Source organism: Oncorhynchus gorbuscha, linkage group LG01 (assembly GCF_021184085.1).
Source record: "Oncorhynchus gorbuscha isolate QuinsamMale2020 ecotype Even-year linkage group LG01, OgorEven_v1.0, whole genome shotgun sequence".
Classification (NCBI taxonomy): Eukaryota; Metazoa; Chordata; class Actinopteri; order Salmoniformes; family Salmonidae; genus Oncorhynchus; species Oncorhynchus gorbuscha.
In genome coordinates this window covers 120,989,736-121,015,260 of record NC_060173.1, presented here as the reverse complement: position 1 = coordinate 121,015,260, position 25,525 = coordinate 120,989,736, and positions in this window count along the sequence as shown.

Below are 25,525 nucleotides of genomic sequence, written 5' to 3'. Positions count from 1 at the left end.
TATACACCAAGTCACTTGGCTCTGTCATAACCTCACATGGTCTCTCTTATCATTGCTATGCAGACGACACACAATTAATCTTCTCCTTTCCCCCTTCTGATGACCAGGTGGCGAATCGCATCTCTGCATGTCTGGCAGACATATCAGTGTGGATGACGGATCACCACCTCAAGCTGAACCTCGGCAAGACGGAGCTGCTCTTCCTCCCGGGGAAGGACTGCCCGTTCCATGATCTCGCCATCACGGTTGACAACTCCATTGTGTCCTCCTCCCAGAGCGCCAAGAACCTTGGTGTGATCCTGGACAACACCCTGTCGTTCTCAACCAACATCAAGGCGGTGGCCCGTTCCTGTAGGTTCATGCTCTACAACATCCGCAGAGTACGACCCTGCCTCACACAGGAAGCGGCGCAGGTCCTAATCCAGGCACTTGTCATCTCCCGTCTGGATTACTGCAACTCGCTGTTGGCTGGGCTCCCTGCCTGTGCCATTAAACCCCTTCAACTCATCCAGAACGCCGCAGCCCGTCTGGTGTTCAACCTTCCCAAGTTCTCTCACGTCACCCCGCTCCTCCGTTCTCTCCACTGGCTTCCAGTTGAAGCTCGCATCCGCTACAAGACCATGGTGCTTGCCTACGGAGCTGTGAGGGGAACGGCACCTCAGTACCTCCAGGCTCTGATCAGGCCCTACACCCAAACAAGGGCACTGCGTTCATCCACCTCTGGCCTGCTCGCCTCCCTACCACTGAGGAAGTACAGCTCCCGCTCAGCCCAGTCAAAACTGTTCGCTGCCCTGGCCCCCCAATGGTGGAACAAACTCCCTCACGACGCCAGGACAGCGGAGTCAATCACCACCTTCCGGAGACACCTGAAACCCCACCTCTTTAAGGAATACCTAGGATAGGATAAGTAATCCCTCTCACCCCCCCCCTTAAGTTTTAGATGCACTATTGTAAAGTGACTGTTCCACTGGATGTCATAAGGTGAATGCACCAATTTGTAAGTCGCTCTGGATAAGAGCGTCTGCTAAATGACTTAAATGTAAATGTAAATGTAAATCATGTCAGGTAGTCCTGGGGCATGGTCCTAGGGCTCAGGTCCTCCGAGAGAGAGAGAAAGAAAGGAGAGAATTAGAGAACGCACATTTAGATTCACACAGGGCACCGAATAGGACAGGAGAAGTACTCCAGATATAACAAACTGACCCGAGGCCCCCGACACATAAACTACTGCAGCATAAATACTGGAGGCTGAGACAGGAGGGGTCAGGAGACACTGTGGCCCCATCCGAGGACACCCCCGGACAGTGCCAAACAGGAAGGATATAACCCCACCCACTTTGCCAAAGCACTTTGAAATCAGCCCTTGCTTTGACAGGAAGCCAGTGTAGAGAGGCTAGCACTGGAGTAATGTGATCACACCCCAATGAGTGTCTTTCAGAAACCCTCCTAAAACCACACCTGTTTCGTTTTGGTTGTTGTCAGTGACTCTTTGTTAGTTTCCCCTTCTGTTTGAGCAACATTTTGTTGCTCTGGAACATAACAACTCTTGGCACCTTTTATCTCTCTAGAACCTAGAAGGGTTCTTCTGCTGTCCCCATAAGATAACCCTTTGAAGGACCCTTTTTCATTCCTGGTAGTTGTTGGCGATTGTGCTTTTATAAATAACTTGTATTCAAGTCAGATGATGTTTAGCTTCAGCTTATTCCAAGCTGAACGTTTTCATCCAATGGGTCTACAGGTTCTGTACTATTAAGGCTGTTGTTCAGGTCAGCAGCAGGATTAGTCTGTAGGAAACACAGTAGTCAGGGATTAGCCAACGTTTTACTACTTTGTTCCAGTCAATACACAAACAAGGTAATATATCCACCCACCCCCTCATGTCAATAGATCATACATACTAACCTTCACACACCCCTAACAGACACCAGTCAGTCACCCACACCAGGGTTTCCCAAACTTGTTCCTGGGGCACGTTTGGTTTTCCCCTAGCACTACAAAAATGTCAAGGTTTTACTGCTAACCTACAAAAAACGGGCTTGCTCCTACCTATCTTTCCGATTTGGTCCTGCAGTACATTCCTACACGTACGCTATGGTCACAAGACGCAGGCCTCCTAATTGTCCCTAGAATTTCTAAGCAAACAGCTGGAGGCAGGGCTTTCTCCTATAGAGCTCCATTTTTATTGAATGGTTTGCCTATCCATGTGAGAGACACAGGCTCGGTCTCAACCTTTAAGTCTTTATTTGTGGCGGCAGGTAGCCTAGTGGTTAGAGTGGTTGGGACCGTAACCAAAAATTGCTAGATCGAATCCACGAGCTGACAAGGTCAAAATCTGTGGTTCTGCCACTGAACAAGGCAGTTAAACCACTGTTCCCCAGTAGACCGTCACTGTAAATAAGAATTTGTTCTTAACTGACTTGCCTAGTTAAATAAAGGTTACATTTAATAAAAAATGGGTGTGTGAAGGTGAATGGAAAGGCACTGGAGCGATGAACCGCCCTTGCTGTCTCTGCCTGGCTGGTTCCCCTCTCTCCACTGGGTTTCTCTGCCTCTAACCCTATTACAGGGGCTGAGTCACTGGCTTACTGGTGCTCTAGCTTGCCGTCCTTTGTAGCGGTGCGTCACTTGAGTGGGTTGAGTCACTGACGTGATCTTCCTGTCTGGGTTGGCTCCCACCTCGGGTTCATGCCGTGGGGGAGATCTTCGTGGTCTATAGTTCGGGCTTGTCTCAGGGTATTAAGTTGGTGGTTGAAGATATCCCTCTAGTGGTGTGGGGGCTGTGCTTTGGCATAGTGGGTGGGGTAATATCCTGCCTGGTTGGCCCTGTCCGGGGGTATCGTCGAACAGGGCTACAGTGTCTCCAGACCCCTCCTGTCTCAGCCTCCAGTAATTATGCTGCAATAGTTTATGTGTCGGGAGGCTAGGGTCAGTCTGTTATATCTGGAGTATTTCTCCTGTCTTATCCGGTGTCCTGTGTGAATTTAAATATGCTCCCTCTAATTTTCTCTCTCTCTTTTTCTCTCTTTCTCTCTTCACTTGGATGACCTGAGCTCTAGGACCATGCCTCAGGACTACCTGGCCTGATGACTCCTTGCTGTCCCCAGTACACCTGGTCGTGCTGCTGCTCCAGTTTCAACTGTTCTACCTGAGGCTATGGAACCCTGACCTCTTCACTGGATGTGCTACCTGTCTCAGACCTGCAGTTTTCAACTCTCTCTACGGCACCTGCTGTCTCGAACTCCTCTATGAAAAGCCAACTGACATTTACTCCTGAGGTGCTGACCTGTTGCACCCTCTACAACCACTGTGATTATTATTATATGACCCTGCTGGTTATTTATGAACGTTTGAACATCTTGGCCATGTTCTGTTATAATCTCCACCTGGCACAGCCATAAGAGGACTGGCCATCCCTCAGAGCCTGGTTCCTCTCTAGGTTTCTTCCTAGGTTCCTGCCTTCCTAGGTTCCTGGTGAATGCACCAATTTGTAAGTAGCTCTGGATAAGAGCGTCTGCTAAATGACTTAAATGTAATGTAAATGTAAATAAAGAGTTTTTCCTAGCCACCGTGCCTCTACATCAATTGCTTGCTGTTTTGGGGTTTTAGCCTGGGTTTCTGTATAGCACCTTGTGACATCGGCTGATGTAAAAAGGGCTTTATAAATACATTTGATTGATTGACTACATAGCTTCACAGCTAATTCAAATAACCGACTCATCATCAAGCTTTGATGATTTGAATCAGCTGTGTAGTGCTAGGGCAAAAACCAAAACGTGCACCCGGGGGGACCCGGGACCAAGTTTGGGAAACCCTGACCCACACCATCCCCTCCTTACTAATACCTTTCTCCAAATTAGACTTCAAGCCTTGTATTAACAATCATCTAAGCCTCCATAATACAGAGAAAACTACAGTAGAAGCGGTAGCCTACTTGAAAACACATCAACTATTACAAGACACGGATCATGTTTATGCCTAGATACAGTTTTTATTTGCTCATCGTGGAAAGATTTAGTCATGGAAAGATTTAGCAAAAGTGATTTAGACTCGTTCCTGGTGCCGAGCTTGATGAATGATACAGCTGCAGATGTTGATGGGATCGGACCTTGTAAATAGAACACATAATCATGTTAGCCTCTTTTGTTTGGTAGATAGTTGTAGTTGCTAGCTAGTTAGCCGTTGGATATGGTTCGGTTGGCTGTAGCTAACGTAACCTGACGTAGCTAACTTTAGCTTGAAAAGTTACAAATCACATCGCAGATGGAAGCTGGCTAATTACACTGATTTGGAATGTCTAGCCAGCGTATTATGAAAGCTAGCTGCTAGATGTTGGTTTAGATAAATAAATGTAGTTAGCTACGTTACCCGAGCTCAACTTATTTTCTGCTGACCTGATGTTGTCTGATCGGATGCCGTCCTCTTTTAAGTGAAGGGGAAAATCGCTGGAATAACATAACTTTTCAAAGTTCGACGTCCTGTCACCCCCATCATTTGCGACTTCAGGTCCATTTCGAAATTCTCCTGCTGAAAATGCTGGCTACAAACACAGATGTTTTGATATTTCTCCATGGGAGTATTCACATAAACGGAATCCACCTGGATATTGTGGTTTGCTTACAACCAGGAAATGTAGATGGCCCGTTTCTACTGGTGAGATGCAGAAATGCTCGTATTTGCGAATAGTGAGGAAATGTCCCTTTAAAGTGTGTGATATCAAAGTTGTGATGCAGGATATGTCTCAAATACATTTCTTCCTGTATTTGTTACAGTAGGGCCTGATAACCCTGGGTAGTGGGGAGCAATAAACAATCAAAGAACAGCATCAGTGGAAATGATTGGATCTGTATCCACTCTGGGATGAGCCATTATTAACACTGGCCTGCTCGGACAACACTATTCACTGGGAGGTAATTGCAGATTCAGATCTCTGAGAGAGAGGCTGACTGGAAGTGTGTGTGAGTCCTAAGTGTGCCTACGTGTGTGACTGGGAGTAAAAGCCACCTCTAATGATTGTCCCCTCTATGTCTCCTCTATAGCGTGGTAGATCAGTATCACTGCATGGGGCTGGGGGACAGGGGAGGAGGGGGGCAGAGAGAGAGAGAGGAAAGGAGAGGGGAGAGGAGAGGATGAGAGGAGTGAAGGAGGAAGAGAGGATGAGAGGAGTGGGGGGCAGAGAGAGGGGAGGGGATGAGAGGATGAAGAGATGAGGGAGAGAGGAGTGGGGGGGCAGAGAGAGGGGAGAGGATGAGAGGATGAAGAGATGAGGGAGAGAGGAGAGGGGAACGTATTAGGAGGAGACCAGAGAAACACCAGCCAGATTGGAACCGACAGCTCCTAATTGATGGCAGCAGAATTCCCAGGACAGAAGTCTGGGAAAAGAGACTTTGGAAGAACAAAGTCTCGGAGTGATAGGAATCTTAACAGGAATCATCTCTCCTAATGTGGAGCTACACAAATCAGTCAGTCTCCTATTACCACACCTACTACTACAACACAGTGTCACCCCAGATACACCTACTATTACAACACAGTGTCACCCCAGATACACCTACTACTACAACACAGTGTCACCCCAGATACACCTACTACTACAACACAGTGTTCCACCAGATACACCTACTATTACAACACAGTGTCACACCAGATACACCTACTACTACAACACAGTGTTACCCCAGATATACCTACTACTACAACACAGTGTCACCCCAGATATACCTACTACTACAACACAGTGTCACACCAGATACACCTACTACTACAACACAGTGTCACACCAGATACACCTACTATTACAACACGGTGTCCCACCAGATACACCTACTACTACAACACGCTGTCACACCAGATACACCTACTACTACAACACAGTGTCACACCAGATACACCTACTACTACAACACAGTGTCACACCAGATACACCTACTATTACAACACAGTGTCCCACCAGATACACCTACTATTACAACACAGTGTCACCCCAGATACACCTACTATTACAACACAGTCTCACCCCAGATACACCTACTACTACAACACGGTGTCCCACCAGATACACCTACTATTACAACACGGTGTCCCACCAGATACACCTACTATTACAACACGCTGTCACACCAGATACACCTACTATTACAACATGGTGTCCCACCAGATACACCTACTACTACAGCACAGTGTCACCCCAGATACACCTACTACTACAACACAGTGTCACCCCAGATACACCTACTATTACAACACGGTGTCCCACCAGATACACCTACTACTACAACACAGTGTCACCCCAGATACACCTACTACTACAACACAGTGTCACCCCAGATACACCTACTATTACAACACGGTGTCCCACTAGATACACCTACTACTACAACACAGTGTCACCCCAGATATACCTACTATTACAACACAGTGTCCCACCAGATACACCTACAATTACAACACAGTGTCCCACCAGATACACCTACTACTACAACACAGTGTCACACCAGATACACCTACTATTACAACACAGTGTCCCACCAGATACACCTACTACTACAACACAGTGTCCCACCAGATACACCTACAATTACAACACAGTGTCCCACCAGATACACCTACTACTACAACACAGTGTCACACCAGATACACCTACTATTACAACACAGTGTCCCACCAGATACACCTACTACTACAACACAGTGTCACACCAGATACACCTACTATTACAACACAGTGTCCCACCAGATACACCTACTACTACAACACAGTGTCACACCAGATACACCTACTATTACAACACAGTGTCCCACCAGATACACCTACTATTACAACACGGTGTCCCACCAGATACACCTACTATTACAACACAGTGTCCCACCAGATACACCTACTATTACAACACAGTGTCACCCCAGATACACCTACTATTACAACACAGTGTCCCACCAGATACACCTATTATTACAACACAGCGTCCCACCAGATACACCTACTACTACAACACGGTGTCCCACCAGATACACCTACTATTACAACACAGTGTCCCACCAGATACACCTACTACTACAACACAGTGTCACACCATACACATATGTAATTTTGATTTATTATGGATCCCCATTAGCTGCTGCCAAGGGGTCCAGCTAAATGACCACATATCTATAACACAAAATCCATGTGTACGTGTATAGTGCTTGTGTTATTGTGTGTTTGTATGCGTGTGTCTTTGTTTGTGTTGCTTCACAGTCCCCGCTGTTCCGTAAAAGTCTATCTTTTATCTGTTTTTTTCAATGAGATTTTCCTGCTAGCATGAGCTACATGTTGTGGAATAGAGTTCCATGTAGTCATGGCTCTATGTAGTACTGTGGAATAGAGTTCCATGTGGTCATGGCTCTATGTAGTACTGTGGAATAGAGTTCCATGTAGTCATGGCTCTATGTAGTACTGTGGAATAGAGTTCCATGTAGTCATGGCTCTATGTAGTACTGTGGAATAGAGTTCCATGTAGTCATGTCTCTATGTAGTACTGTGGAATAGAGTTCCATGTAGTCATGGCTCTATGTAGTACTGTGGAATAGAGTTCCATGTAGTCATGGCTCTATGTAGTACTGTGGAATAGAGTTCCATGTAGTCATGGCTCTATGTAGTACTGTGGAATAGAGTTCCATGTGGTCATGGCTCTATGTAGTACTGTGGAATAGAGTTCCATGTAGTCATGGCTCTATGTAGTACTGTGGAATAGAGTTCCATGTAGTCATGGCTCTATGTAGTACTGTGGAATAGAGTTCCATGTGGTCATGGCTCTATGTAGTACTGTGGAATAGAGTTCCATGTAGTCATGGCTCTATGTAGTACTGTGGAATAGAGTTCCATGTAGTCATGGCTCTATGTAGTACTGTGGAATAGAGTTCCATGTAGTCATGGCTCTATGTAGTACTGTGGAATAGAGTTCCATGTGGTCATGGCTCTATGTAGTACTGTGGAATAGAGTTCCATGTAGTCATGGCTCTATGTAGTACTGTGGAATAGAGTTCCATGTGGTCATGGCTCTATGTAGTACTGTGGAATAGAGTTCCATGTAGTCATGGCTCTATGTAGTACTGTGGAATAGAGTTCCATGTAGTCATGGCTCTATGTAGTACTGTGGAATAGAGTTCCATGTGGTCATGGCTCTATGTAGTACTGTGGAATAGAGTTCCATGTAGTCATGGCTCTATGTAGTACTGTGGAATAGAGTTGGTAGAGCATGGCGCTTGGTAGAGCATGGCGCTTGTAACGCCAGGGTAGTGGGTTCGATCCCCGGGACCACCCATACGTAGAATGTATGCACGCATGACTGTAAGTCGCTTTGGATAAAAGCGTCTGCTAAATGGCATATATTATTATATTATTATTATTATTATTAGTCATGGCTCTATGTAGTACTGTGGAATAGAGTTCCATGTGGTCATGGCTCTATGTAGTACTGTGGAATAGAGTTCCATGTGGTCATGGCTCTATGTAGTACTGTGGAATAGAGTTCCATGTAGTCATGGCTCTATGTAGTACTGTGGAATAGAGTTCCATGTGGTCATGGCTCTATGTAGTACTGTGGAATAGAGTTCCATGTAGTCATGGCTCTATGTACTACTGTGGAATAGAGTTCCATGTCGTCATGGCTCTATGTAGTACTGTGGAATAGAGTTCTATGTAGTAATGGCTCTATGTTGTACTGTGCACCTCCCGTAGTCTGTACTGGACTTGGTGACTGTGAAGAGACCTCTGGTGTCATGTCTTGTGGGGTATGTATGGGAGTCTGAGCTGTGTGCTAGTAGTTTAAACAGACCTCTGGTGTCATGTCTTGTGGGGTGTGTATGGGTGTCTGAGCTGTGTGCTAGTAGTTTAAACAGACCTCTGGTGTCATGTCTTGTGGGGTGTGTATGGGTGTCTGAGCTGTGTGCTAGTAGTTTAAACAAACCTCTGGTGTCATGTCTTGTGGGGTGTGTATGGGTGTCTGAGCTGTGTGCTAGTAGTTTAAACAGACCTCTGGTGTCATGTCTTGTGGGGTGTGTATGGGTGTCTGAGCTGTGTGCTAGTAGTTTAAACAGACCTCTGGTGTCATGTCTTGTGGGGTGTGTATGGGTGTCTGAGCTGTGTGCTAGTAGTTTAAACAGACCTCTGGTGTCATGTCTTGTGGGGTGTGTATGGGAGTCTGAGCTGTGTTGCCTGACCACACGACTGAACGGTAGTCCAGGTGCGACAAAACTAGGACCTGTAGGACCTTCTTTGTTTGTAGTGCTGCATCTTAGCTACTGTTGTAGCAATATGTTTTGACCATGACAGTTTACAATCCAGGGTTACTCCAGGGTTACTCCAAGCAGTTTAGTCTCCTCAAATTAATCAATTTCATTCCAATGAGGTTTAGGGTTTAGTGAATGATTTGTCCCAAATACAATGCTTTAAGTTTTTTCAATATTTAGGACTAACTTATTCCTTGCCAACCATTCTGTAACTAACTGCAGCTCTTTGTTAACCTGTTTGAGGTAGGGGGCAGCATTTCCACTTTTGGATAAATAGCGTGCCCAAACTGAACTGCATCCTACTCTGTCCCAGATGCTGATAGATGCCTATTATTATTAGTATTGGATGAAAAACACTTTTAAGTTTCTAAAACTGTTTGAATCATGTCTGTGAGTATAACAGAACTCATTTAGCAGGCGAAACCCCGAGGACAAACCATTCAAAATTCAACTTTTTTGAAGTCACTGTCTTTTCAATAAGTTTTCATGGGGAATCCAGGATTCTAATCGACTTTCCTGCATTTCCTACCGCTTCCACTGGATGTCACCAGTTTGTAGAAATTGGTTGAGGGTTTTCCTTTGTGTAATGAAGAAGAACCATAGCTCAGAACGAGAGTCACTTCATGTGTACCTTTTGATAGAGGCGCGTAACCAGTAAAGTAGCGTTTGTTTTGCTCCTGTATTGAACACAGATCATCCCGTCTTCAATTTGATCGATTATATACGTTTACAAATACCTAAAGTTGTATTACAAAAGTAGTTTGAAATGTTTTGGAAAGGTTTACAGGTAACTTTTGAGATATTTTGTAGCGGCATTGCGTAAGTTGGAAGCGGTGTCTTTCTGAATCAAACGTGTCAAATAAATTGACATTTTGGATATATATCGACAGAATTAATCGAACAATAGGACCATTTGTGATGTTTTTGGGACATATAGGAGTGTAGTTTCAGCTCTTGTTGCTGGCATGTCATGCCTAACTTTGCTAATCTTGCCAATGAAAAAATCATTAAAGTAGTTGGCAATATCAGTGGGTTTTGTGATGAATGAGTCATCTGGTTCAATTTATTTATTCTTATTTAACCTTTATTTAACTAGACAAGTCAGTTAAGAATAAATTCTTATTTACAATGACGGACTACCAAAAGGCCTCCTGTGGGGAAATAAAGGAAAAAACACACATCACAACAAGAGAGACACAACACCACATAAAGAGAGACCTAAGACACCAACATAACAAGGCAGCAACACATGACAACACAGCATGGTAGCAACACAACATGACAACACAGCATGGTAGCAACACAACATGACAACACAGCATGGTAGCAACACAACATGACAACACAGCATGGTAGCAGCACAACATGACAACACAGCATGGTAGCAACACCACATGACAACACAGCATGGTAGCAGCACCACATGACAACACAGCATGGTAGCAGCACCACATGACAACACAGCATGGTAGCAACACAACATGACAACACAGCATGGTAGCAACACAACATGACAACACAACATGGTAGCAGCACAACATGACAACAACATGGTAGCAACACAACATGACAACACAACATGGTAGCAGCACAACATGACAACAACATGGTAGCAACACAACATGACAACAACATGGTAGCAACACAACATGACAACAACATGGTAGCAACACAACAGGGTAGCAGCACAAAACATGGTAGAAACACAACATGGTAGCAACACAACATGGTAGAAACACAACATGGTATCAACACAACATGGTAGAAACACAACATGGTAGTATCACAAAAACATGGTACAAACATTATTGGGCAAAGTCATCAGCACAATGTTTTTTATATGTTCTATTTATATCTGTAAATTAACCAATGATATCAAGCCACACCGGCCATGATTACAGACACCTGTGTGTGCCCTTTGACACTATATATAGTAGTGACCCGTAGTGTTTGTCGTTATACCCTGGTGAACAGGCAGCGGCTCAGGTGGTTGTTGTCCTTGATGATCTTTATGGCCTTCCTGTGACATTGGGTGCTAAAGGTGTCCTGGAGGGCAGGTAGTTTGCCACCGGTGATGCGTTGTGCAGACCGCACAACCCTCTGGAGAGCCTTGCGGTTGAGTGCGGTATGTTTTACATTAGTTAGCTTGTTTTGTTGTTATTAGTCCCAAACTTCAGCTCCATTCAACCCCTCCCTTCTATCTCTTTACACCATCCATGTTGGATTTCTTTATTGCCATATATTTTTCAACTGTGTTGTGATGTTTCACAACAGTTCTGAACCTTTCTATTCTCATAGCTTCTACAGATTGTAAATTGAAAAAAAAATCATTTTTGCTAAAAGTATTATTATATTATTGATCGATTGACCATGACTTTTCAGATCGCCCAGAAGTGCTATCTGCAGGTTTAGCTCCAGGTAAATATTGCAATTCTTCAGCCATTCCTGGACCTGTGACCAAAAACAAGCTACATGGACAATGGACAATACCAAAACAAATGATCTAATTATTCTGTCTTTTCGTAGCAAAATCTGCAGAGCTGGGAAGGTTGTATCCCCCATATAAATACAATTTTATTGTTTGCAAGAATTTTTGTATAATAATTCAAATAGGAAAATTCTAAGTTTTGAATCCGGCGTCATTTTGTGTATCAGTTCGTAAACCATGTGCCATGGAATCGGTACGTCAAAAATCTCATTCTTTACTATTTTGCAATCTATATGGCACGGCTGTCAATGTTTTGGTTCTTAAATGAAACTGGTATACTTCTTTATTTAACTTATGGTCTTTACTGCAGGGTCGACAGACAAGTTCCTTACTTTTTCCCCCTTCCACTTTCTTCTTCCATTTTTGTTGTAATGCTGCATTTAGTTGGTTGTAATTTTGGGAGACATTTCCATGGGAGCAGACATTTCCATGTTTTAGTTAGCTGCATGTGTGACATAACTCCACCAGTCCTATTTATAATATAATTTATGAAGATTATACCTTTTGTAAATTTTCATTTAAAAATTATGTTTTTTTATCCATCAGTATTTTTGAGTTTAACCACAATATTTGTTGTATTAATTGTTCTGTGTTTTCTGGTGGATTAAACTGAAATTGCAACTTTCCATGGCTTGTTTTAAAAATAGCGATATTTGGGAGATGGTTTCCTTTTCAAATAACTGAAAGTGAGAGGTTGTAATCTGAATAAAGGAAAAAGGGCCGCCATTGAACATAGGGTGAGACATTTTTACTAATTTGCTTGAGAACCAGTTTGGATTTATGTATAACTTTTGTTTGACTGAAGCCTTTAGTGAGAGGTCTAATGCTTTAATATTTCATCATTACTGCCCTCCAAATTCATATTCATTATACAAATAGGCATTAAATAGTTTCATTTTGTCTGGCTTGCTGTTCCACATAAAATTGAACATTTTTCTCTCAAATAATACAAAAAAACAGTTTGCTAGGTGTAGGCAAGACCATAAGCAAATAGATAAAGAGTTCATCAGGGTGATTTTTCCACAAATAGACATGGTAGCAAGATCATATCTATTTTTACAATTTATTGTAGTGAGAAAATATATTTATTTCGGGATATGTATACCGAGTATATCCACATCACCATCAGACCATTTTTTGGTAAACTACACGATAATGTAAAAGTTGGATTTTTTAGTAATCCAATACCTAATAATTTGGCTTTAATCCAGAGAGGTTAGAAAAATGATCTATATCATCTATTTTGGTATTTTATTAGGATACCCATTAGCTGCAAAAGCAGCAGCTACCCTTCCTGGGTTCCACACAAAATATGAAACATAATACAGAACTAGATAATACAGAACATCAACAGACAAGGACAGCTCAAGAAAGGAACTACATACATTTAAAAGGCACATGAAGCCTATATATCAATGCATACACACTAACTAACTAGGTCAAGTAGGGACGAGGCGTTGTGCCTTGAGGTGTTGCTTTATCTTCTTTTTAACCCAGTTTTGCTGTTTATTTGAGCAATATGAGATGGAAGGAATTTCCATGCAATAAGTGCTCTATATAACACTATACACTTTCTTGAATTTGTTCTGGATTTGGGGACCGTGAAAAGACCCCGGTGGCATGTCTGGTGGGATAAGTGTGTGTGTCAGAGCTGTGTGTAAATTGACTATGCAAACAATTTGGGATTTTCAACACATGAATGTTTCTTATAAAAAGAAGAAGTGATGCAGATAGTCTAACCTCAACTCTTAGCCAAGAGAGACTGGCAGCATAGTGTTAATATCAGCCCTCTGATTACAGTCAGTCTCTCCTCAACTCTTAGCCAAGAGAGACTGGCAGCCTAGTATTTATATCAGCCCTCTGATTACAGTCAGTCTCTCCTCAACTCTTAGCCAAGAGAGACTGGCAGCCTAGTGTTTATATCAGCCCTTTGATTACAGTCAGTCTCTCCTCAACTCTTAGCCAAGAGAGACTGGCAGCCTAGTGTTTATATCAGCCCTTTGATTACAGTCAGTCTCTCCTCAACTCTTAGCCAAGAGAGACTGGCATGCCTAGTATTTATATCAGCCCTTTGATTTCAATGAAGAGCAGAACGTGCTGCTCTGTTCTGGACCAGCTGCAGCTTAACTAGGTATTTCCTTGCAGAACTGGACCACACGACTGGACAATAATCAAGATTAGACAACACTAGAGCCTGCAGGACTTGCGATTTGGAGTGTGGTGTCAAAAAAGCAGAGCATCTCTTCATTACGGCCAGACCTCTCTCCATCTTTACAACCATGAAATCTATATGTTTTGACCATGACTGTTTACAATCTAAGGTTACGCCAAGTAATTTAGTCTCCTCAACTTGTTCAACAGCAACACTATTCATTAGCAGATTCAGCTGTGGTCTAGAACTTAAGGAATGATTTGTACCAAATACAATGCTCTTAGTTTTAGAGATGTTCAATACCAGCATATTACTGGCCACCCATTACAAAACAGACTGTAACTCCTTGTTAAGGGCTTCAGTGACTTCATTAGCTGTTGTTGCTGATGCGTATATGGTGGAATCATCAGCATACATGGACAAACATGCTTAATGCCAGTGGCAGGTCATTGGTAAAAATAGAAAAGAGTACAGGGCCCAGAGAGCTGCCCTACAGTACACCACACTTTACATGTGTGGTATACCACACTTTACATCTATGAGGCTGTGGAGGGATCCAAGTTGTGGATTTAAAAGAAAGCATGAATCATCAGCGTACAATGACACCTTGACACCTTTGTTTTTAATTAAGCAGTGGATTTCTAATCCCTTGATATTATTGTTGGATCTGGTTTTAATAGCTGACATTTCGTTGGCCATAATAAATAGATATGCCGATAGTGGACAGCCTTGTTTTAATTTAAAACTTTACTTACTTTTTAACACCTAAGGTTACTACTATACATGATTTTAACCCATTTTATAAGAGATTCCCCAAAATGTAAATATTCGAGGCATTTACAGGCCTGGTTTCCCAGATTTGTCTTCTATTGTTTCCAGTACTTGCCTTATATTATCTCCAATGTATGGTCCATGTAAAAAGCATGTGTAGCAGCCATTTTTTTTAAGGGATTGGATCTTTCCCATCCTGTTTCAGTAATAATGAAATCAAACCTTCCTGTGAGTGTCTGATAATCTACCATTTACATAGGAGTGGTTAAAACATGCTAATAAAGGTCCTCTGAGTATATCAAAAACAGTTTTGTATACTTCCACTGGTATGCCATCCAGCCCTGTCATGTTTTGTCATAGATTGTCATGTCTTGTCCCTGTGCTTCCTCTTCTATTCGTTTCCCCCTGCTGGTCTTATTAGGTTCTTTTCCTCTCTCTATCCCTCTCTCTCCCCCTCCCTCTCTCTCTCTCTCTCTATCGTTCCGTTCCTGCTCCCAGCTGTTCCTCATTCTCCTAACTACCTCATTTACTCTTTCACACCTGTCCCCTATTTTGCCCTCTGATTAAGTCCCTATTTCTCTCTCTGTTTTCGCTTCTGTCCTTGTTGGATCCTTGTTTGCTGTACTGTGTCCTTGTTCCGTCCTGTCGTGTTTTTGCCTTCTTCAGATGCTATTTCTCTCTCTGTTTTCGCTTCTGTCCTTGTTGGATCCTTGTTTGCTGTACTGTGTCCTTGTTCCGTCCTGTCGTGTTTTTGCCTTCTTCAGATGCTGCGTGTGAGCAGGTGTCTCTATCAGCTACGGCCTGCGCCAACCCTCTACTGACTAGAGGATTTCAGTTATTCCTGTTTGGACATTACCAGTGAAAGAATTCAGGATTAATCGTTTTTTGTTAAGACTGGAATAAACTCTGTTTCTGTTAAGTCGCTTTTGGGTCCTCATTCACCTACATAACAAGCCCTGGAGTTTTCCCAGCCTTAAAGTATTTAATTGCATCAAGAAGTTCCTCCTCTGTAATTTCGCCTCAACATTAGTCTTTCTGTTCGGCTGTTAATTTTACATTATTAATAGGAAAAAAATACATACAATTAGCTTCGGTTAGAGGAGATGGAGGAGGATGAGAAGTATGCTTAAAGTACTTTTTAATCCATCCAGTTTGCTTTCTTTTCAAAGTATATTACACCTGATCTTTCTTGAATAAGTTCCTCAATGTTTTCCCCCCTCTAACATATTTTGAGCCTCTATGGTATAGTTTTTATTGCTGTCGGTCTGTTCTGTCAGACATTCTATTTAATTTGTTAGTATGGACTCTTTTGACTGAAATGACTTTTGATTTAACTGAATTGAATTGCATGGCCTCTAAAGGCACATTTAAAAGTATCCCATATAGTAAGGGGATTTGCTGTACCGATGTTATTTCTGAAAAGTTATATTATAATATCTTCTGTCCTAGTAATCATCCAGTAGGCTTTGATTAAATTTCCAATATCCTCGCCCACGTGGAAATTCAGTAAGAGTAATGTACAGTAAAAGTCGGAGGTTTACATACACTTAGGTTGGAGTCATTAAAACTCATTTTTCAACCACTCCACAAATTTCTTGTTAACAAACTATAGTTTTGGCAAGTCGGTTAGGACATCTTATTATGCAGGTGAATGAGGACCCAAAAGCGACTTGGCGAAAACAGAGTTTTTAATCCAGTAAAGTAACTTTACAATCAAAAGGCATAATTCTACTCGTAATGACGAGAACAGACTGGAGACTTGATCAAGAACTGCAGGTTGCCTCGGGAAGGCACTTGAACGTAGCAGACTCAGACACCTGCTCACCACGCAGCATCTGAGGGAAACACGACACGACAGGGCGATACATAGACACAGCACGGTGAACAATAGACAAGGATCCGACAGGGCAGGAACGGAAAACAAGGAGAGAAATAGGGACTCTAATCAGGGAAAAGGATCAGGAACAGGTGTGGGAAGACTAAATGATTGATTAGGGGAATAGGAACAGCTGGGAGCAGGAACGGAACGATAGAGAGAAGAGAGAGAGGAAGGGAGAGAGAAAAAGGGGAACGAACCTAAAAAGACCAGCAGGGGGAAAATGAACAGAGGGAAAGCAAAATGACAAGACAATCTAAGACAAAACATGACAGTACCCCCCCACTCACCGAGCGCCTCCTGGCGCACTCGAGGAGGAATCCTGGCGGCAACGGAGGAAATCATCAATAAGTGAACGGTCCAGCACGTCCCGAGACGGAACCCAACTCCTCTCCTCAGGACCGTAACCCTCCCAATCCACTAAGTATTGGTGACCCCGTCCCCGAGAACGCATGTCCATGATCCTACGTACCTTGTAAATAGGTGCGCTCTCGACAAGGACGGGAGGGGGAGGGAAGACGAACGGGGTGCGAAGAAAGGGCTTGACACAGGAGACATGGAAGACAGGATGGACGCGACGAAGATGTCGCGGAAGAAGCAGTCGCACAGCGACAGGATTGACGACCTGGGAGACACGGAACGGACCAATGAACCGCGGAGTCAACTTACGAGAAGCTGTCGTAAGAGGAAGGTTGCGAGTGGAAAGCCACACTCTCTGGCCGCAACAATACCTTGGACTCTTAATCCTGCGTTTATTGGCGGCTCTCACAGTCTGTGCCCTGTAACGGCAAAGTGCAGACCTCACCCTCCTCCAGGTGCGCTCACAACGTTGGACAAACGCTTGAGCGGAGGGAACGCTGGACTCGGCAAGCTGGGATGAGAACAGAGGAGGCTGGTAACCCAGACTACTCTGAAACGGAGATAACCCGGTAGCAGACGAAGGAAGCGAGTTGTGAGCGTATTCTGCCCAGGGGAGCTGTTCTGCCCAAGACGCAGGGTTTCTGAAAGAAAGGCTGCGTAGTATGCGACCAATCGTCTGATTGGCCCTCTCTGCTTGACCGTTAGACTGGGGATGAAACCCGGAAGAGAGACTGACGGACGCACCAATCAAACGACAGAACTCCCTCCAAAACTGTGACGTGAATTGCGGGCCTCTGTCTGAAACGGCGTCTAACGGGAGGCCATGAATTCTGAACACATTCTCGATGATGATTTGTGCCGTCTCCTTAGCGGAAGGAAGTTTAGCGAGGGGAATGAAATGTGCCGCCTTAGAGAACCTATCGACAACCGTAAGAATCACAGTCTTCCCCGCAGACAAAGGCAGACCGGTAATGAAGTCTAGGGCGATGTGAGACCATGGTCGAGAAGGAATGGGGAGCGGTCTGAGACGACCGGCAGGAGGAGAGTTACCCGACTTAGTCTGCGCGCAGTCCGAACAAGCAGCCACGAAACGGCGCGTGTCACGCTCCTGAGTCGGCCACCAAAAGCGCTGGCGAATAGACGCAAGAGTGCCTCGAACACCGGGATGACCAGCTAACTTGGCAGAGTGAGCCCACTGAAGAACAGCCAGACGAGTGGAAACAGGAACGAAAAGGAGGTTACTAGGACAAGCGCGCGGCGACGCAGTGTGCGTGAGTGCTTGCTTAACCTGTCTTTCAATTCCCCAGACTGTCAACCCGACAACACGCCCATAAGGAAGAATCCCCTCGGGATTAGTAGAAGCCACAGAAGAACTAAACAGACGGGATAAGGCATCAGGCTTGGTGTTTTTGCTACCCGGACGGTAAGAAATCACAAACTCGAAACGAGCGAAAAACAACGCCCAACGAGCTTGACGGGCATTAAGTCGTTTGGCAGAACGGATGTACTCAAGGTTCTTATGGTCTGTCCAAACGACAAAAGGAACGGTCGCCCCCTCCAACCACTGTCGCCATTCGCCTAGGGCTAAGCGGATGGCGAGCAGTTCGCGGTTACCCACATCATAGTTGCGCTCAGATGGCGACAGGCGATGAGAAAAATAAGCGCAAGGATGAACCTTATCGTCAGACTGGAAGCGCTGGGATAGAATGGCTCCCACGCCTACCTCTGAAGCGTCAACCTCGACAATGAATTGTCTAGTGACGTCAGGAGTAACGAGGATAGGGGCGGACGTAAAACGTTCTTTTAGAAGATCAAAAGCTCCCTGGGCGGAACCGGACCACTTAAAACACGTCTTGACAGAAGTAAGAGCTGTGAGAGGGGCAGCAACTTGACCGAAATTACGAATGAAACGCCGATAGAAATTAGCGAAACCTAAAAAGCGCTGCAACTCGACACGTGACCTTGGAACGGGCCAATCACTGACAGCTTGGACCTTAGCGGAATCCATCTGAATGCCTTCAGCGGAAATAACGGAACCGAGAAAAGTAACGGAGGAGACATGAAAAGAGCACTTCTCAGCCTTCACGTAGAGACAATTCTCTAAAAGGCGCTGTAGAACACGTCGAACGTGCTGAACATGAATCTCGAGTGACGGTGAAAAAATCAGGATATCGTCAAGATAGACAAAAACAAAGATGTTCAGCATGTCTCTCAGAACATCATTAACTAATGCCTGAAAAACAGCTGGCGCATTGGCGAGACCAAACGGCAGAACCCGGTACTCAAAATGCCCTAACGGAGTGTTAAACGCCGTTTTCCACTCGTCCCCCTCTCTGATGCGCACGAGATGGTAAGCGTTACGAAGGTCCAACTTAGTAAAGCACCTGGCTCCCTGCAGAATCTCGAAGGCTGATGACATAAGGGGAAGCGGATAACGATTCTTAACCGTTATGTCATTCAGCCCTCGATAATCCACGCAGGGGCGCAGAGTACCGTCCTTCTTCTTAACAAAAAGAACCCCGCCCCGGCCGGAGAGGAAGAAGGCACTATGGTACCGGCGTCAAGAGACACAGATAAATAATCCTCGAGAGCCTTACGTTCGGGAGCCGACAGAGAGTATAGTCTACCCCGAGGAGGAGTGGTCCCCGGAAGGAGATCAATACTACAATCATACGACCGGTGAGGAGGAAGGGAGTTGGCTCGGGACCGACTGAAGACCGTGCGCAGATCATGATATTCCTCCGGCACTCCTGTCAAATCGCCAGGTTCCTCCTGAGAAGTGGGGACAGAAGAAATGGGAGGGATGGCAGACATTAAACACTTCACATGACAAGAAACGTTCCAGGATAGGATAGAATTACTAGACCAATTAATAGAAGGATTATGACATACTAGCCAGGGATGACCCAAAACAACAGGTGTAAAAGGTGAACGAAAAATCAAAAAGAAATAGTCTCACTGTGGTTACCAGATACTGTGAGAGTTAAAGGTAGTGTCTCAAATCTGATACTGGGAAGATGACTACCATCTAAGGCAAACATGGGCGTAGGCTTGTCTAACTGTCTGAAAGGAATGTCATGTTTCCGAGCCCATGCTTCGTCCATGAAACAACCCTCAGCCCCAGAGTCAATCAAGGCACTGCATGTAGCACCCGAACCGGTCCAGCGTAAATGGACCGACATAGTAGTACAGGATCTAGATGAAGAGACCTGAGTAGTAGCGCTCACCAGTAGCCCTCCGCTTACTGATGAGCTCTGGCCTTTTACTGGACATGAATTGACAAAATGTCCATCAAATCCGCAATAGAGGCACAGGCGGTTGGTGATCCTCCGTTCCCTCTCCTTGGTCGAGATGCGAATACCTCCCAGCTGCATGGGCTCAGTCTCTGAGCCAGAGGAGGGAGATGGTTGCGATGCGGAGCAGGGAAACACCGTTGACGCGAGCTCTCTTCCACGAGCTTGGTGACGAAGATCTACCCGTCGTTCTATGCGGATGGCGAGAGCAATCAAAGAGTCCACACTGGAAGGAACCTCCCGAGAGAGAATCTCATCTTTGACCACTGCGTGGAGTCCCTCCAGAAAACGAGCGAGCAGCGCCGGCTCGTTCCAGTCACTAGAGGCAGCAAGAGTGCGAAACTCTATAGAGTAATCCGTTATGGATCGATCACCTTGGCATAGGGAAGCCAGGGCCCTAGAAGCCTCCCTACCAAAAACTGAACGGTCAAAAACCCGAATCATCTCCTCTTTAAAGTTCTGGTAATTGTTAGAACAATCAGCCCTTGCCTCCCAGATAGCTGTGCCCCACTCTCGAGCCCGGCCAGTAAGGAGTGAAATGACGTAAGCAACCCGAGCTCTCTCGCTAGAGTATGTGTTGGGTTGGAGAGAGAACACAATATCACACTGGGTGAGAAAGGAGCGGCACTCCGTGGGCTGCCCGGAGTAGCAAGGTGGGTTATTAACCCTAGGTTCCGGAGGCTCGGCAGGCCAGGAAGTAACAGGTGGCACGAGACGAAGACTCTGGAACTGTCCAGAGAGGTCGGAAACCTGAGCGGCCAGGTTCTCCACGGCATGGCGAGCAGCAGACAATTCCTGCTCGTGTCTGCCGAGCATGGCTCCTTGGATCTCGACGGCAGTGTTACGAGCATCTGTAGTCGCTGGGTCCATTCTTTGGTCGGATCCTTCTATTATGCAGGTGAATGAGGACCCAAAAGCGACTTGGCGAAAACAGAGTTTTTAATCCAGTAAAGTAACTTTACAATCAAAAGGCATAATTCTACTCGTAATGACGAGAACAGACTGGAGACTTGATCAAGAACTGCAGGTTGCCTCGGGAAGGCACTTGAACGTAGCAGACTCAGACACCTGCTCACCACGCAGCATCTGAGGGAAACACGACACGACAGGGCGATACATAGACACAGCACGGTGAACAATAGACAAGGATCCGACAGGGCAGGAACGGAAAACAAGGAGAGAAATAGGGACTCTAATCAGGGAAAAGGATCGGGAACAGGTGTGGGAAGACTAAATGATTGATTAGGGGAATAGGAACAGCTGGGAGCAGGAACGGAACGATAGAGAGAAGAGAGAGAGGAAGGGAGAGAGAAAAAGGGGAACGAACCTAAAAAGACCAGCAGGGGGAAAATGAACAGAGGGAAAGCAAAATGACAAGACAATCTAAGACAAAACATGACACATCTACTTTGTGCATGACACAAGTAATGTTTCCAACAGTTGTTTACAGAAAGATTTCACTGTATCACAATTCCAGTGGGTCAGAAGTTTACATACACTAACTTGACTGTGTCTTTAAACAGCTTGGGAAATTCCAGAAAATGATGTCATAGCTTTAGAAGCTTCTGAAAGGCTAATTGACATCATCTGAGTCAATTGGAGGTGGACCTGTGGATGTATTTCAAGGAATACCTTCAAACTCAGTTCCTCTTTGCTTGACATCATGGAAAAATACAAATAAATCAGCCAAGACCTCAGAAAATAAATTGTAAACCTTCACAAGTCTGGTTCATCCTTGGGAGCAATTTCCAAACGCCTGAAGGTTCAACGTCCATCTGTACAAACAATAGTATGCAAGTATAAACACCATGGGACCACACAGCCATCGTACCACTCAGGAAGGAGACATGTTCTGTCTCCTAGAGATTAACATACTTTGGTGCGAAAAGTGCAAATCAATCCCAGAACAACAGCAAAGGACCTTGTGAAGATGCTGGAGGAAATGGTTACAAAAGTATCTATATCCACAGTAAAATGAGTCCCGTATCGACAGAACCTGAAAGGCTGCTCAGCAAGGAAGAAGCCACTGCTCCAAAACCACCATGAAAAATCCAGACTATGGTTTGCAACTGCACATGGGGACCAAGATCGTACTTTTTTGGAGATATGTCCTCTGGTCTGACCTAAATGTGCCACAGCACTACTGGCAAAATATTATGTGGAGATATGGAAACAAAAGTTGTGTTGTTTGGAAGTAACACACAACACTATGTGTGGAGAAAAAAAGGCATTTTACATTTTACATTTAAGTCATTTAGCAGACGCTCTTATCCAGAGCGACTTACAAATTGGTGCATTCACCTTATGACATCCAGTGGGACAGTCACTTAACAATAGTGCATCTAAAACTTAGGGGGGGTGGGGTGAGAGGGATTACTTAACCTATCCTAGGTATTCCTTAAAGAGGTGGGGTTTCAGGTGTCTCCGGAAGGTGGTGATTGACTCCGCTGTCCTGGCGTCGTGAGGGAGTTTGTTCCACCATTGGGGGGGCCAGGGCAGCGAACAGTTTTGACTGGGCTGAGCGGGAGCTGTACTTCCTCAGTGGTAGGGAGGCGAGCAGGCCAGAGGTGGATGAACGCAGTGCCCTTGTTTGGGTGTAGGGCCTGATCAGAGCCTGGAGGTACTGAGGTGCCGTTCCCCTCACAGCTCCGTAGGCAAGCACCATGGTCTTGTAGCGGATGCGAGCTTCAACTGGAAGCCAGTGGAGAGAACGGAGGAGCGGGGTGACGTGAGAGAACTTGGGAAGGTTGAACACCAGACGGGCTGCGGCGTTCTGGATGAGTTGAAGGGGTTTAATGGCACAGGCAGGGAGCCCAGCCAACAGCGAGTTGCAGTAATCCAGACGGGAGATGACAAGTGCCTGGATTAGGACCTGCGCCGCTTCCTGTGTGAGGCAGGGTCGTACTCTGCGGATGTTGTAGAGCATGAACCTACAGGAACGGGCCACCGCCTTGATGTTGGTTGAGAACGACAGGGTGTTGTCCAGGATCACACCAAGGTTCTTGGCGCTCTGGGAGGAGGACACAATGGAGTTGTCAACCGTGATGGCGAGATCATGGAACGGGCAGTCCTTCCCCGGGAGGAAGAGCAGCTCCGTCTTGCCGAGGTTCAGCTTGAGGTGGTGATCCGTCATCCACACTGATATGTCTGCCAGACATGCAGAGATGCGATTCGCCACCTGGTCATCAGAAGGGGAAAGGAGAAGATTAATTGTGTGTCGTCTGCATAGCAATGATAAGAGAGACCATGTGAGGTTATGACAGAGCCAAGTGACTTGGTGTATAGCGAGAATAGGAGAGGGCCAAGAACAGAGCCCTGGGGGACACCAGTGGTGAGAGCGCGTGGTGAGGAGACAGATTCTCGCCACGCCACCTGGTAGGAGCGACCTGTCAGGTAGGACGCAATCCAAGCGTGGGCCGCGCCGGAGATGCCCAACTCGGAGAGGGTGGAGAGGAGGATCTGATGGTTCACAGTATCGAAGGCAGCCGATAGATCTAGAAGGATGAGAGCAGAGGAGAGAGAGTTAGCTTTAGCAGTGCGGAGCGCCTCCGTGATACAGAGGAGAGCAGTCTCAGTTGAATGACTAGTCTTGAAACCTGACTGATTTGGATCAAGAAGGTCATTCAGAGAGAGATAGCGGGAGAGCTGGCCAAGGACGGCACGTTCAAGAGTTTTGGAGAGAAAAGAAAGAAGGGATACTGGTCTGTAATTGTTGACATCGGAGGGATCGAGTGTAGGTTTTTTCAGAAGGGGTGCAACTCTCGCTCTCTTGAAGACGGAAGGGACGTAGCCAACGGTCAGGGATGAGTTGATGAGCGAGGTGAGGTAAGGGAGAAGGTCTCCGGAAATGGTCTGGAGAAGAGAGGAGGGGATAGGGTCAAGCGGGCAGGTTGTTGGGCGGCCGGCCGTCACAAGACGCGAGATTTCATCTGGAGAGAGAGGGGAGAAAGAGGTCAGAGCACAGGGTAGGGCAGTGTGAGCAGAACCAGCGGTGTCGTTTGACTTAGCAAACGAGGATCGGATGTCGTCGACCTTCTTTTCAAAATGGTTGACGAAGTCATCTGCAGAGAGGGAGGAGGGGGGAGGGGGCGGAGGATTCAGGAGGGAGGAGAAGGTGGCAAAGAGCTTCCTAGGGTTAGAGGCAGATGCTTGGAATTTAGCGTGGTAGAAAGTGGCTTTAGCAGCAGAGACAGAGGAGGAAAATGTAGAGAGGAGGGAGTGAAAGGATGCCAGGTCCGCAGGGAGGCGAGTTTTCCTCCATTTCCGCTCGGCTGCCCGGAGCCCTGTTCTGTGAGCTCGCAATGAGTCATCGAGCCACGGAGCGGGAGGGGAGGACCGAGCCGGCCTGGAGGATAGGGGACATAGAGAGTCAAGGGATGCAGAGAGGGAGGAGAGGAGGGTTGAGGAGGCAGAATCAGGAGATAGGTGGGAGAAGGTTTGAGCGGAGGGAAGAGATGATAGGATGGAAGAGGAGAGAGTAGCGGGGGAGAGAGAGCGAAGGTTGGGACGGCGCGATACCATCCGAGTAGGGGCAGTGTGGGAGGTGTTGGATGAGAGCGAGAGGGAAAAGGATACAAGGCAGTGGTCGGAGACTTGGAGGGGAGTTGCAATGAGGTTAGTGGAAGAACAGCATCTAGAAAAGATGAGGTCGAGCGTATTGCCTGCCTTGTGAGTAGGGGGGGAAGGTGAGAGGGTGAGGTCAAAAGAGGAGAGGAGTGGAAAGGAGGCAGAGAGGAAAGAGTCAAAGGTAGACGTGGGGAGGTTAAAGTCGCCCAGAACTGTGAGAGGTGAGCCGTCCTCAGGAAAGGAGCTTATCAAGGCATCAAGCTCATTGATGAACTCTCCGAGGGAACCTGGAGGGCGATAAATGATAAGGATGTTAAGCTTGAAAGGGCTAGTAACTGTGACAGCATGGAATTCAAAGGAGGCGATAGACAGATGGGTAAGGGGAGAAAGAGAGAATGACCACTTGGGAGAGATGAGGATCCCGGTGCCACCACCCCGCTGACCAGACGCTCTCGGGGTGTGCGAGAACACGTGGGCGGACGAAGAGAGAGCAGTAGGAGTAGCAGTGTTGTCTGTGGTGATCCATGTTTCCGTCAGTGCCAAGAAGTCGAGGGACTGGAGGGAGGCATAGGCTGAGATGAACTCTGCCTTGTTGACCGCAGATTGGCAGTTCCAGAGGCTACCGGAGACCTGGAACTCCACGTGGATCGTGCGCGCTGGGACCACCAGAGTAGGGTGGCCGCGGCCACGCGGTGAGGAGCGTTTGTATGGTCTGTGCAGAGAGGAGAGAACAGGGATAGACAGACACATAGT